The 15,238-nt window shown below is 44.0% G+C and overlaps 1 pseudogene; it reads left to right on the top strand.

Annotated features, from left to right (window-relative positions):
• Positions 1 to 7,464: 7,464 nt before the first annotated feature.
• Positions 7,465 to 11,213, top strand: LOC147456305 (uncharacterized; annotated as a pseudogene).
• The last annotated feature ends 4,025 nt before the right edge of the window (positions 11,214 to 15,238 follow it).

Raw genomic sequence — 15,238 nt, 5'->3', positions numbered from 1 at the left:
ATGCTTCTATCTCTCTTGTCGGTTGTCACATTGTAGTGCCATCTGTTGCGTTGTAACCACAGGTAAGAGCTCTACGCATTGACGTAAACATATAGTGATAAATCGTAGCTTTTGACGTCATCAATCCGTGGCCTAATTTCATCATAAGTAGGAATTAAGCTAGGAAATCACAAAATAAGCATAGGGTATTGGGGCATCATCGCTAAGCATTTAGATGCATTTGGGGTCAGAAACGATTAGGTCAAAATCTCACTGCAGTTAATAATCGCAATTTTTGCACTTCATTGAAAGTGAGATTTGAGACCATAAGCACGGGTGCTTAGGTCTTATATACTTGTTTTAGAAGTTTCATAGCATTCGGATGTCGTTTGATGTTGTAACGATCATGGTTTGCTTGCCGATTAGCGACTAGCTTTTGATAACTTAGGTCATTTGAGTGTAGCTTGTGTTAGATGCCAGTTGTATGTTGTTTTCCAAGAGATTGACACCCTCTTGTAGCCTCCATGCACTAGTCGAGTCAGCTTCATTCCATGGATTAAAAATTATGTTCATGGTTCTCGCTATGTCTGCAATAAGATAAGAGTGAGGCTAGGAAACCCATCCACACAGATGGGCTATAGCCACTGGGGAGGTCACGTGAAAAGGGGGTCAATGGGTAGGTGGAGGGAGACCATTTCAATGGGCAGTCCAAAGGACCTAAACCATGGCGTGGAAGCCAGGCAGGTGACACGAAGGGGGGGCCCGACAACAACGCGAATAGGGGGGGGGGGGGGACAGGGAGTAGCGCGAGCACAAAACGGGGAAGCTCGAGAGAGAGAGAGAGAGAGAGAGAGAGAGAGAGAGAGAGAGAGAGAGAGAGAGAGAGAGAGAGAGAGAGAGAGAGAGTATGAAAAAGAATCTGTATGACCATCCATACACAATTTGTAAGGCCATGAGAGCTAGCAATGCACGTACTTTAGAACCTTTGACCCCCATATATAGCATTTCATAGCATGTGGTGGAGTCTTACAAGATGGTGAGCGAGTTTTTTCGAGCAAGGAAAAAAATGAGCGAGTCCCTCAATGAAATTATTTGTGAATTAGAGAGATTTTCATACTGGTTATTGTAGCATTTGATGGTCAATGTTGTCAACCACATGCTCTGTAGCTATCTATTTAATTTTGTCTAAAGAGCTTGTTGCTTCAAAAATTAAACAAAACAACTATCAAAAAGACTAAAAGAAATTGATCAACTACTTGTCCTATTAAGGGTAAACAAAACTTACAGGCCTACGTAGGTTTGCTAGTAGATGCAAGAGTGTGAGAGTTAGATCAACAACATCCACTGTAAGAAAGGAGGAAGGGATGTCTATGAGCGACGCTCCCCTAAACTGCACATCATGTAACTCTCACTCTCTAGCAAGAACATGACCTCTGTCCATATCGATCCATGAAGGACAATGATCAAGCTTCCATTGTGAGAGGTGACTCATGATTGATAGATCATGCATTCCTTGCCGCTTTCGACACAAGCCCAAGGAGTGCAAGCATAGGCATGGTTGCAATGTGGCTCATGCTCAAAAGATGAACAAAGTGTTTGTTATAACAAAATTCTCAAAACAAGTACAAACATATACAACTCTCAAGTGAAAGATAGAGATGACTTAACTATCATCTGTAAACTAGTCACATGAAATGCCATGTGGTAGTAGTTGATATTCTTCATAGCTTGTAGCTCCACATCCTTTGATCCGTTTTATTTTTGAGTGCCGAAAAATTATATTTTCTACCATCAAGCAACATCTCAATGAAGTGTATACATCTCCATGAGGTAGGATATCAATCCTTTGAGGGAAATCAACATAGTCAACAAGGAGCTAAATCTATCTAAGACTCTGGATCAAAACTTGCATGGAAAAAAAAACCCTCCGCATGGTGGAGAAACTGCACAGTTGTTGTACAAGTCTGTGGTGCTATTTCAGCTTCTCCAACATGCTTGGTGCCTTTTTTTTCATACAAACGTGATCAAGTTTAACCAAGTAGCCAATTTTATAATTTTTTTAAAAAATCGCCATAGCCGCACCCAATCCTGTTGTAGCACCGTGCTCTCGATCCGCTGCCTTTGATGGAGGCACCGCATCGTGCTATAATCGGACTGCACCAGTGCAAACTGATTTGGACTAGTTTCAACAAGGCCATGTGTGGTTATTATTTAGCTTCGTATAGTGTGATGGACCCAATTTTTTAAATAAAAACATGCTGATGAGCTGCTTGTATAGCATGTTCAACCTGCGCTTTAGAACAATCTCTCTCTCTCTCTCTCTCTCTCTCTCTCTCTCTCTCTCTCTCTCTCTCTCTCTCTCTCTCTCTCTCTTTCTTTGTCTCTCTTATACATCTTTGAGGTCTCTTAAAAGCGTTCACACAACATTAAAATTCACTTCTTCTCGCTCTCCCTCTCCCTCCCCTCTCTTTCTCTCTCTTTCCTCAACTATAGCCTTTGTATTAAAGTGACTATAATTTGAAGGTTTGAAACTTTAAATTAAGTATTCAAAGATTAATTTTAAAATTTGTAGGAGCTTATAATTATGGTCATTGGCCAACCTCAACCACCTCACGCTAACAATAGCAGCAACTCAGATGCGAGAGTTTTTCTTCCTACCAGCACGCCCTTGTGCGAGCTCACACACACACACACACACACATGCTGAGAGAGCTTGGATAACCTCATTATTGATATCTGTGGAATCAACACATGCAGATCAGGGCATGCACCACGAGCTGGGCACAACCCGCGGCTTCCCTCTCTCTCGCTGAATCGGCCATATAATTATCCCTGCACTCAATATGGCCTCTCTCTTTCTCTCGTGTACTGCAAGCTCAGTAGCTATGCTGCTCTTGGCAGCTAGGTAGAGAGTGAAGCGACTGCCGGAGTGCACCTTGACGTGTTCTAACTACTGCAACGCAATGGCAACACCGGCCAACAAATGACACAGCAAGCAATACGAAGGTGAGGGGTGGTCTATAGCTGTTCCTGCTGTTTGGGATCTGCCCGCTCTCAGATGCATCATCAGTAGTGCAATGTAAAGATGACATCTGCCCACTGCAAGGAACACGAGGTCATGAGAGCAGAGAGAGAGAGAGAGAATATACGGGCTTGCAACCTTTGACCTAGGCACAACCCTTGCATAGAATTTGGGGAGGATACATGCTGGAACCAGTCCGCGTCGGCACGGATTGATTTCGACATGTTTCACAAGGGAAGAGACAAAGTGTGGAAGCATCATCATCATACATGGCCGCAACCCTGCACGCTGCATAGAAGAGGATAATTTGGGAGTGCTAGTTATATCACTACCATTGTTGCTCTATTGCGGCTTCGTCCAACTCGCTCTCTTAGGCGTCAGCTAGTATATGCTCTTTTGTGTCCAAGATACTTTTTCGGTGATGGGCGTGATGATGACGCTTGTGACCCTGACTCCATGGAAGCTCTCTTTCATAGTGCAACATCCCTCTCATTCGTAGCTCAAGCCTCAACTCCATCTCACCATCTCACCATCTCTCTCTCTCTCTCTCTCTCTCTCTCTCTCTCTCTCTCTCTCTCTCTCTCTCATCAGCCCTTGAGAAGTTGGGGAGGATGCATGCTGGAACCAGTCCGCGTCAGCACGGACTAGTTTCAACAAGTTTCACAAGGGCTAAGACAAATTAGCAAGGCGTGGGCCGAGGGAGAGGCCATCATCGTCAACCATGGCCTTAGCCCACGTTGCATAGCAGAGGATAACTTAGGGGTTGTAATTATATCACGTGATCGACTCTCAAGACTCTGCAATCAGTTATTGATTATTACTATTGTTACTCTATTGCAACATTGTCTAAGTCTCTCTCTTTGACCCTCTACTCTGGAAGGCGTGAGCTAGTATAAACTCCTTTGGTGTCCAAGCTCCTTTGCTGGTGATGGACATGATGATGACGCTGGTGACATTGACTCCATGGAAGCTCTCTTTCATAGTGCAGGATTCCTGTCATTCGTAACTCAAGCCTCAACTCCATCTCACCATCTCCAACTACGCAATGCATTCTGCTTCCACTCTCCTCACAAGCAATCTCCTCTTCGCCTAGTGAATAGCATGGGAAGCAGCTTCCTAGACACATAGCTATCAGAAAAGACCTCCTTTTTGGGGCTCCAACTTTGGGTGGTGATTGGCATCGTTAGAGTCCTCATTGTGCTTTTTTTTTAATGTTTGTCTCTATGGCTCAACTCCAACAAATCTAAGAGATTAGAGAAAACCCCAACCATCATGATTCCCATTCTGTCCAAGGAGATCATTTGAGAATCTCAGCCTTCCTCAAAGCGGCCTCGGTCATCCTTCCAACGATGCACCTGCTCATGATGACAATTTTGACACAGAGAAAGCAGTGGTTCATGCTAGTCATAATAGTGAAAAGGAGGTGGAAGACTAGATACAAGAGTAAACCATACAAGTTGGGCTTCAAAATCTCGTTCCTTTGATATAGGCGAAAACAACCTGCATGAGAATGTAGGTCAGGAACAATAGCCATGTACCTTGTAAGCAGAAAGGTACCATGACTGTTGGCATGGCTTATCTACTTCGTCCGTAGAAAAATCTAGGGAAAATGTAAGAGAGCTCATACATGCCATGCTCGTTCAAGATTTAGCTGGTCTCTCCCAATGTTTCACCCTCACAAAGAAGACAAAGACACATACACATTCAACTCTCTGTGTGTGTGTGTGTGTGTGTGTGTGTGTGTGTGTGCGCGCGCGCGCGCCTGCTTGTACGATATGTACATTAAAGTTTCAATTTGCAAGCCTTGAAATAGTTAAAGGAAGTTGGTCGTTGGCCTAGGCTCCCTAGACGTTGGTTACTGTCGCCATCCCGCAAGAAAAAGCACTTGGTCTACATGCCGCAGTAAAAAGAACATGCCATTAGCCTCAAAAGAGGGTCCATCATGCTATTTGTTGGTCAGTATGCACATTTTTTGCCCATTTAATGCAAGGCAAGAATTTCAAGAGGAGCCAAGCTTCGGTTGAAGAGGAAAGGGATTTCACATGAGGGGTGAAAGACCTTAGCTATCTAGGGTGGCACTATTCCATTGGACAAAAGACTAGAGGTGCATTTTCAGACACACCTTAAATGTGCAAAGTCCTCTCACTTTGTTAGGAGAGCATAGATAAAATAATATGAGAGAGCATGTTTATGCTATTATCATGAGATTTCTTATTTCTACAAGGTTGTTTTGTCTACTTCTCTATTGTAGAGCAATGTTGGTTCCAAGATTTCACCAATATTCATCAAAGAGGAGCCCCAAGACAACATCCAACATCCATCATTGGGCATGTGTTGTTGATATCATTAGATCCCTCCCATCGCATACCAACATTATTGTTGTGCTTAGTCAAGATTTAGAAGTAAAGCAAGTCTGTGAGCTTCCATTATAGTATGATGGATATACTTCTTTTGAGATGCCACCACAATAATGTGATAACTCAAGCATGTATGGTATGGAACAATGATTTGATGGGAAAGTTCTTAGACATAATATGTGACTTGCAAGAGTGACTTATTTAAAGGTGTGGTGGAGAGGGCACTAACTTGTAGCCATCAAAGGTCAAAATGTTGCAGCACAATGGGTTTATTCTTAAAGAGTACACTGATGCAAGTATAGAGTGCAACCGCAATTTCAAATCTGATAGATCTGTATTGAGTGCTTTGCGCCAAGTTCAAGAATGGTAATCTTGTTGGTTGGAGATCAAAATCAACAAGAGATTTTCAAGACAAAATTGCACAGGGAAGAAGCGTATATGCCACATTAAAGTGAGGGGTAATCCTGGTCCCCAACACATCACATGTGTTCCATGTCACTACAACTCGGTCCTTGGAGAAATAGGTTACTTACGTTGTCACCCTTGCCAAACTCCCTTTCTTCACTTGTAAGGATTTTCAAAGGGGGGATAGAAAACATGCTCCATATGTGCTTTCCAAACACATCTACTTCATGTTCTTTCGTGTCCTTGGTTTCGACTCCATCGTCCATGAGTTTGTGCATTAGGTTGCACTGACAAAGATGGAGTTGTTTCAAGCCTTGGTAGGTACCCGAGTAGCCTCATAGACTTGCTACAAGTTTGTTAGTTCTAATCTTTATTGGAGTTTTTGACGCATCCATAATTAACCGCTTTTTATGTAATTCTGTGACTTGGGATTTTATTAGAGCCTCAGCATGTAAGGAGGTCTGAGATTTTGAAGCGCTGCTTTGTGGTAATTTTTGATGTATGATCCTTTTGCGTTGAGGTGTTGGGTGGTTGAATGAAGCATGGAATGATTATTTTCTTCAATACATCTTGCGGTCACATCAATTTGTCAAGGGTGTTTCTCATATTTGCTCGAAAATTGGCTTCGCTCGGTTTTCTTTGCTCGTTGATTAGAAACCCTCATGTGGTGTTAGTCTTCTCCTCTCATGCAATCCTTTGAGCTTTCATTGCTAATTAATCATTCTGTCGTTGTGGAAGTAGATACTAGGAGCTCTTTAGATTATTGAGGCAAATAGAGTGGCGCTTTTTGAAAAAATTTCCAACATCGATACCACCACAATATTTGTGTCAATATGCGTGTCTCAAATATCGATTGTGATATCGATGCGTATACCAATGCTAATACTTGCTGTGATATCAACATCCTATGAAGGAATTTTTTTTCAAGCTAATGAGCTCGCGACAAGAAACAATCTCATCCTCTCCATATTTGCTGCATGTAAGCTTTTCCTCTATTCATACACCATCACTCTCTCTCTCTCTCTCTCTCACTCACACACACACACACACACACACACACACACACACACACACACACACACACACACACAATTCCTTTCACATCGGACGCCTGGCTAATGGGTGCCATGTCTACTATGATCGACGCCCGTGTGTGACACAAGTCTTAGTCTCTCTCTCTCTCTCTCTCTCTCTTAGTTCAAAACTCATAAGAAAGATCTTCAAGGTCTCTTGAGATTGTTCTTACAACCTTAAAAGTTCTTTCTCTTTATTTTAGCAGGAGAAAAATAATATAGAGGCGTGGATCTCATTTTTCACCAAGAGATTGATCGAAAAAAAGATGCTCAATGTCACAAATCGCTAACGTGCCTCCCGAGCTTAACCCTAGCCAATCTGCAAATCTCAATCGAGGGGCTTAAAACTGTAAGAGACGAAGAAGAAGAAGTTCCCACCAACTTCCAGATTTTGGTCGTATTAGGTGGCAGCCTGGTCATTCGCTTTGTCCATAGAGAACGGGCGGACGTTTGTGAAGCCGGCCTAAGATGGCGTTGGACTGAGCACCATCCTCGCCCAAAAATGTGTCCGTCATCCAGCGAGCTGTAGGCGAGAAGTCCTTTTTCTCCCTCTGTTATTGCTCCGCCTTCCTCCGCGCATCAAGATTCAGCTCCAGTCGGGTAAGCTCTTAAGCTCTTGCTAGCATCAATGGGAAAGAGAAGACGCTGTCAGGAAACGTTAGCGAGATAGGAGCAAAGAGCAGCGAGAGAGGCAGCGGAAAGAGCAGAAAGAGTGAAGGAAATATGTTTCTACGTGAGCTATTCAAACTTGGAGTTGGAAGATTTTGTTATCAGGAATCTGGTTCACTCTAGGAAGGCGCTCACAGATCTGCTCCAGTACCGCTCACAGCTCCAGTCGGATAAGCTCTTAAGCTCTTGCTAGCATCAATCGGTTCACTCTGGAAAGGCGCTTGCAGATCTGCTCCAGTACCACCTTGACCAGTTGGTTTTAGAGTTCAATATGGAAGCGCAACATGCCACCCAATTTGTGAAGGGTCGTATTGCTAAAAAACCTCGCCATGATGGGGAAAAGCGTTATGTCAATGAAAAGCATTATGACTTTCCTATACCTGATGATTGTACAAGTGCTTTGATATTCCGTTTCAAGGAACTGCACACCAGGAACTGCACAACCAGCTTGTTAAGCATCTTCGCACAGTGAAAATTGATACTTACTACATTCCCTATTGCGCCCTTGTACAATCATCTGGTGTAGGCAAGTCAAGAGCCTTGATGGAATTGAGTAAGCTGGGTGTGTATGTTTGCTATTGCAGCCTGATGAGTCTCTCTTCCCCGCGAGGACAATTGGTCTCGCAGGTAAGCTTGCTAACACATTCACAGAACATGGTATGGTGTTTTACTTGAAGGCGTGGCTCAGCATATTGGCTGCTTACATTAGTATCACACCTCTAGAGCAGTGTGACATAAAAACGCGTTTCATGCAGATGAAACCCCGAAACCTCGAAACCTATGAAACGTTTTGCCGAAATGCATGAAACGGACAGGCATTTTTTATGAAACGTTTAAAATTGGGGCTTTTTTTCCAGAAACTTTGTTCAATAGAAGTACTTTGCTAAATGAACCAATGATGCATCAGTTATGATTCATGAAACTAGTGGCGATGTTTTAACTTTCATCAATACTGAACATCTCTTTGATCGTGCTTGCTTAAAGTCGCTTCTAAGCAGTGAGCACTGAGCAGTGAGGACGTCTCTCTCTCTCTCTCTCTCTCTCTCTCGTGGACATTAAAGTCTAGCGTCATGTATGCTACATTGTATACATATTTATCATATTTTATTAAGATATAATTTAATGTCGTTTATGAAACCTGTTTCATGTTTTTGACGCTATGAAACGAAACGTTTCAAAACCTTGAAACCCCGAAACGATCGAAACCACGAAACGTTTCATGTCACATTGCTCTAGAGGATTGGAAGCAATATTAGCTTCTTGATGAGCATGGTTTTCCCAAAGGTGACCTTTCCGAGAAGATACTAGAGGACCGTGATGACACGTACATAGGCAAAAATCTAGACATGTGGAGCATTGGCACACAATGCTCACCTGACGAGAAGGAGGTGTGTATTCACACCCCTTGCAGTGTCATCTTTGCCTTTGATGAAGCAAGAGGGTTGAAAATAAAAGAACCATATTCAAAATCGATGGCCTTATTCCCATTCTATCAAGTCAGGAGGGCCCTCAGGATGTTTTTGGACCATCAAACCTTCAATGCAGTTATGCTAGACACCTCTGCTAAAGTTACCAATCTGTTACCCAGCAAGCACAACGCGGACAGTGAGAGGGCCAGATCGATGGGTTTCAAATTGGTACCTTCTATCTACTTCCTCCCAAATATGTCTCTTTTCAAGGAAACTGCAAGTCATGGAGTTCCTTACTGCTTCCAACCCCAACATTGGTTGAAGCAAGGCAGGCCAATGTGGTCTGCAAGGCTGGAAATGGGGGATAAGCCATCCTTTGTTCGGCGTTTTGCTTTGCAAGAGTTGGTTAGAACCATCGCCGGGCCATTTGACGAGAAGGGTCTGGATGTGGATGTGCACCATGGGGTCATGACTGAAAGCCAAGCCATGGCACTTTTGTTTGCTTCAGCAGGGCTCTCAATATGTGCCCGATATGAGCTTGCAGAAGCCATGGACCTTTCCTCAGAGACGCGGAGAATTAAGTTCATGTGTGAAGTTGATTTGACTAGAAGGGTCTGGCTGTGGATGTGCACCGTGGGGTCATGACTGAAAGCCAATCCATGACACTTTTGTCTCCTTCAGCAGGGCTCTCAATATGTGCTCGATCTGAGCTTGCAGAAGCCATGTCAGCTTCACACATGAACTTGATTCTGTGCGTTTCTGAGGATAGGTCTATGATTTATATTGGTTTGCCAGTTGAGCCAATTCTTGCGGAAGCTGCAGCCTCTGCTTTGCGAGATGATGTGGTCCAGGAAGGGGCACTAAAGCGCTTGCTTGCTTCATGCATGGCAGGCTATGTGACTCCTAGATCACGAGGAGATTTTGTCGCAAAGTTCATTCTAGTGGTTGCAACGTGGGACAAGAAAAGTGAATGGTAGCTGCGGTAGATTCCCGTGGAAAAATATTTGGAAAAGCTACTTGTAAATGGCATAGTTATCGGGGAACGCCCCCTTGTGGGCTAGGAAAGCCGGAATGGCGTTTTGGAGGGTTTTCATGGCCCGGACCGGCGAAGACGTTCCGGACGGAATTTGGTACCGGAACGGCCAACCCAGAATGGTAGATTTTCAGATTTATGTGCTTTATCTTGTGAGGCTCCCCCTTATTAAATGCCCTTCCCCCCACCCCTTACCTTCACAGTGCACACAAGCTTTCAAGGGCCAAAGCTCAAGCTCTACCCTCTCAAGTGTCGAGTCTTGACTCTCAAGCTCTAGCCTCGTTAGTTTATACTCTAGACTCTAGAGTCGACAAGGCTCTCTCCCACTCCCCCTCTTTCTCAAGCTCTCTCGAGTCTCCCTCTCTCTCTCAACTTTTAAGCTCTCTCTGTGTCCCTCCCCCCCTCTCAAGCTCTCAAGTCTATACGACACACATTGGCCATAGTAAGGTTGAATGGTCTTCAATCAAGTTTTTTGTGAGTATTAGAGTCAAAGGACTCTGACACTACTATTATTTAATCACATAGGGCTTAAAGATTTAAAATTGCATTATTTGGGTGTTTTTATGCCTCTCGTTCCGCGCTGTTCCCGTTCTGGACCCCTCGCCGTTCCCCCGTTCCGCGGGGGGTCCCGTCGCCGTTCCCATTCCATGTTCCGGGTAACTATGGTAAATAGAAATGCTGATCATATCACTTTTGACGACCTTAAGGCTAAATGCCCAAAGGGGGGAGTGTTTTCTTCAATTCATTCGTGCTAGTGCGTAGTGCGTAAACCTCCAACCACTGATACATTGCATAGGGCTTTCGTATCAAGTTATACTCTCATGTATAGGGCAGAGAACAACTTGCTAGGTATAGACATGATCATTCCAGTGTGGACGTCAAAAGGCATGAACTGCATAGCTCAGTAAAGAACTTCAATCAGCCTGGCTGGCTAGAAGAAGTTTCTACTAGTAAAGTAAGGTCGGAGTTTACAAATGTAAGCGTAGAACCAGGCCTTATCGACCACTATTGTTATGTCCTTGCGTGAGCGAGTCAAGGATCCTAGGGATGGGTCTGCATGGCGTCTTTGGACATCAACTGAAAGGCATGTAGCGACATATATGGACCCTCATATCAACCTTTCTTGTTACGGCATTGACCGCAACTACTGAGAACGTGAATAAGCTCCTAAAGGAAGTGCTTGTTACTGTGCCTAATGAACTTGTTGGTGCAACTGACATCGAGAAAGAATGGATCAAGGGATTGCTTCCAAAACAATATTTATAATAAGATTCTAGTGGATGAATTCATGCTCCGTTAGGTAGTTTCATACTAGGTATTCTGTCTGCATAGTGAGCAGGGTTTGGTTTTTCATGTGGAAAGCATGAAACTTTTAGTTTGTGACTCTCAATTGTGAGCAGTTAGAAGTGAGATTCTTGCCTTGTCAAGTCGAGTTTTGTCTTCTAATGTGATGTTGGAGAGAGAGAGAGAGAGAGAGAGAGAGAGAGAGAGAGAGGGTTGTGAAAGTGAAAATTTTAGGTTTTTTAAGATCATTGCATTATGTCAGTGGTCCATTGCTCTTTCTTTCAAGTGTAATCTTCAGTGTTTTTGTAAGAAGGTTGATTTTATTGTGGTAAATCACTTAAATCTGTCGTTTAAGTGCTATTTTGAAAGATTAATGCATAATTGTTGATAGGAGAGTACTCTAGGACATAAAGCTAAGCTGTTAAGACCTTTCTGTACTTGTTTGTTTGACCTAAAATACGGCGGATCGCATTTTTTGCCCCTCTCAAAAGGCGATCTTTAGGTTTTAGATATCTTCTATTAACTCCTGTCTAGTGGCTCCATAAGTTGCGTGGCCATCCGAGCTCATTTAGGCTTTAAAAAGATCAAGTGAGTAGTTGATAGGAAGAACTAGTTGCACGTTTCTTAGTTTTTTGAGTAATTTTTTTGGCCTGCCATTCTGGAAGGCCTTAGCGTTGAGTTGAATTTCGGTCAGCCAGGTGGTGTCCTTTCATTGGGTTAAAAATTTCTATTTCCCTCCCTGTCTCTCTCTCTTTTTTTCTTTGGCCGCCTTCCTTTGGTTGCATCGGCAACTTGGCGAGTTCTTGGGCGGTAGCAAGATATCTCACGCGTCATGCAACGCAAGATCTCAGGAAGTCTCTCTCTCTCTCTCTCTCTCTCTCACACACACACACACACACACACACACACACACACACACACACACACACACACACGTCACAACGTGAGATCTCAAGAAGTTGCTCTCTCTCTCTCTCTCTCTCTCTCTCTCTCTCTCTCTCTCTCTCGCTCGGGATAGTTTCCTACGACGTTAAAACTCTCTTCTTCTTCTTCTTCTTCTCTTCCATTCTTATTGAAGCAACTTTGGATATCCTTGCTTGTTACTTGGTGAGCCAAAGGCTCTTTTTGTAGTATCTAAACGCAAAAGTCACCACGTGGCATTATATTTAAATTTAGAAAAAAACATCACTGCCATGAAAAGCTCTAAAAAAAACTCTGCTCGAAAATTAGCTACCAAGTGAATAAAATAAAAAAGGGAAAATTACCAAAATACCCCTCTAATTTGTGGAAATTCCCAATATACCCCTCAAATTTCAAAAATTCCCAAAATACCCTTGTATCTATTTTTGTTGGATCTTCAAGATTTTCTAATCTTTATTCTTGTTTGACAAGTGAGATCGGTTTTTGAGTGCTTAGTATGTAATTTTTGCAAATTACCTCCCAAAAAAAAGGCAATTATGTCTAAAAATAATGAAGAAATTCATCTCCAAAGCCTACATAACCAGCTCAAAATTTAGTTTTAGCATCCTGTATGGTAAACAATCACTCTTCTTATGAAAAGCTACAAGTTTTTTGTTTTTCAAGAAATTTACTCTCACAACCAGGGGTTTTTTGGGAATTTTGAAAAATTTGAAGGGCATTTTGGGAATTTATGACAAATTATGGGGGTACTTTGGGAATTTTTGAAATTTGAGGGGTATTTTGGGAATTTCCACAAATTAGAGGGGTATTTTGGTAATTTTCCCAATAAAAAAACCACTCTGCGTTGCTCAATTGCTTTGGTACAGAAGCAGTTAGATCTTCTCCACAAGCAGAGAGAGAGAGAGAGAGAGAGAGAGAGAGAGAGAGAGTATAGGTTATGATGCTAGTAGCATCTTTTGCCGCTCCTTTCATCGCAGCACGTTCCAATTTCTGAACACACAGTCAAATGTTTGCAGCAAGTTCACTATGGATAAAGAATCCTTGACTCCCCGTGAGTAACTACTCAGTATTGCAGGAAGATGACAAGCATTGCTGGACGTGGGTATGCAAATAAACTTTCTTTTTTCATGCTTTTCTTTTGTGCTCAAGTATAGCTCACATTTGCCTTGTGCTTAAGCAGCTTATTAGGAGGCTAATCGGCCGCTGATTAATTAATGCCCCTAACCACGCTTTGAGCAGATCCAGCAACTTTTACTCACATATGAAGTCGTAGGGAAAGCAATGGAGACAAAAGTTTAAAGTACTTGCTCGCGCATTAGCTTTAATGGAACCATCAAACGCGCACCCTACTACAAGCTAGAAGCATAGGCAAGTACTCATTCTAGATGTGCAACGAGCAGGGCATGGACAACAGTGTAAGCTGTAACAAACAGCTGACGTGTCAACCTACTAAAGAACGGAGCTGTCGGCCGATGGGCCTAAACCCTAGAAGAAGCAGAAGCAAAGAAGAAGCAGCTGTACAACAGATTTCTGAAAATTGTGCTGTCATGATGACGTGGCAAGCTGTACGGAATTCCGCATTTTGCGTTGGCTGAGGACGTGGCAAGCTGTACGGATTTTCGTAAATTACGCTGACAGCTTTTTGGCTTTGCTTTTTTTTTTTGTTTTTCGAGAAAAAATATCCTTCTATTAGTTAATGAAAACTGTCCATAGGGCTACAATCACCTCTGCAAGAGAGGGCTACAACAAACATGATGGGGAGACTCTCCCAATGAAAAAACAGCATATATACAATGAGGCTAAATCAAGAGATGGGAGGAGGGAAGAGCCACACAGGTGGACGATAGTGCCATCTGAGCACACCCTGGACTATGGTGTAGAAAGGCCTAGGACGCTAGAGTCGAAGGAAAGCCTCGCGGCGCTCCCGCATGCGGTCAGAGCTGCCTTGTAGTCCCTCAAGCTGTCCTTTGAGAGTATGGATGAGCTCTAGCCAAAAGTCACGAACAGTCTTTGCTAGTGGCATAGGGCGAGCCTCAAAGATGCGGAAATAGCGGGCCCGCCAGATGAACCAAGGTGTCAGGCCACTGATGAGCTCCCAACACTCCTCTCTCTCACTGCACCACTCCTGTGCAGTAAGCTCTGTAGAGTAGGCTGGAGTGTAGGTCGCCCCCTTTGTATCACTAACATCCTGCTGGTGGAAGATAGCTCAAACTGAAGTGTCGGGCGCGTGAGGGTGGACCAAGCCGCTGCCCCTCAAGTGTACTATCAAGCCGTGGAGAGAGCAGGCTTCAGCCGAAGAACTCGTAGCCACACCTGCTGGGCCGAGGGACAGTCCCAAAGACAGTGACGCTGACTCTCCACCAAATGGTCACAAGCTGCACATGCGGCCGAGAGACCACTATGCAATAGCCAGCTCCCTACTGCTGTAGATCTGTGTGTGACCAGCCACTGAAACAAGGTGACTCGTCTCGGCTGTCTGGAGTCCCATAACCTCTCCCAAAAGTCTGCCAAGAACTCGACTGTGAGACCCTCCTCCTGCCAATGACGTGCTGCAGTGGGACGGGCCTCTCTGTGCTGCTAGTTTATGACGTCCCAGTCGAACAGTGTACTGAAAGAACGGGACTCCTGGGTGGTCTGCAGAAGAGAAGGGGTCCCTCCATAGCCACTCACCAGGATCCCATTGTACTTTTGCCAGCGGACAACACTCCCAAGCCCATAGCCTCCAGTGTCCAGTCTCAAGAGCTGCTGGGTCAGGGTCTATGACGTAGGTCCTCCCACAGATGCCCACTACTCGATCCTCTGAAAACAGCACTCTGCTACCTGCGGAGCCTCTACTGCAACTCGCTGTAGTCGTCCCCCACCTTGAAGCTCGAAGAACAGGGCTGAGACAGTCTCTGAGCAGGCCCTGATTGAAATGAGAACCTCCAGTCGTGTGAAGGCTCCCATCCCCCGGGGTACTACTGGCTCGAGAGGCGTGAGCCACTCAGTTGGAACTGACTCTGAGATGTCCTGACATATGCTCTGCACCCCTCTCATGTCCTGTTTAGCTGGAAACCCTACACCTCCTTTGACAAACGTGTGAACTC

This window comes from Adiantum capillus-veneris, chromosome 6, assembly GCF_014529385.1.
Source record: "Adiantum capillus-veneris isolate H3 chromosome 6, ASM1452938v2, whole genome shotgun sequence".
Lineage (NCBI taxonomy): Eukaryota > Viridiplantae > Streptophyta > Polypodiopsida > Polypodiales > Pteridaceae > Adiantum > Adiantum capillus-veneris.
The sequence above is the reverse complement of the archived record's forward strand: the minus strand, read 5'-3'. Positions and strand labels throughout refer to the sequence as shown.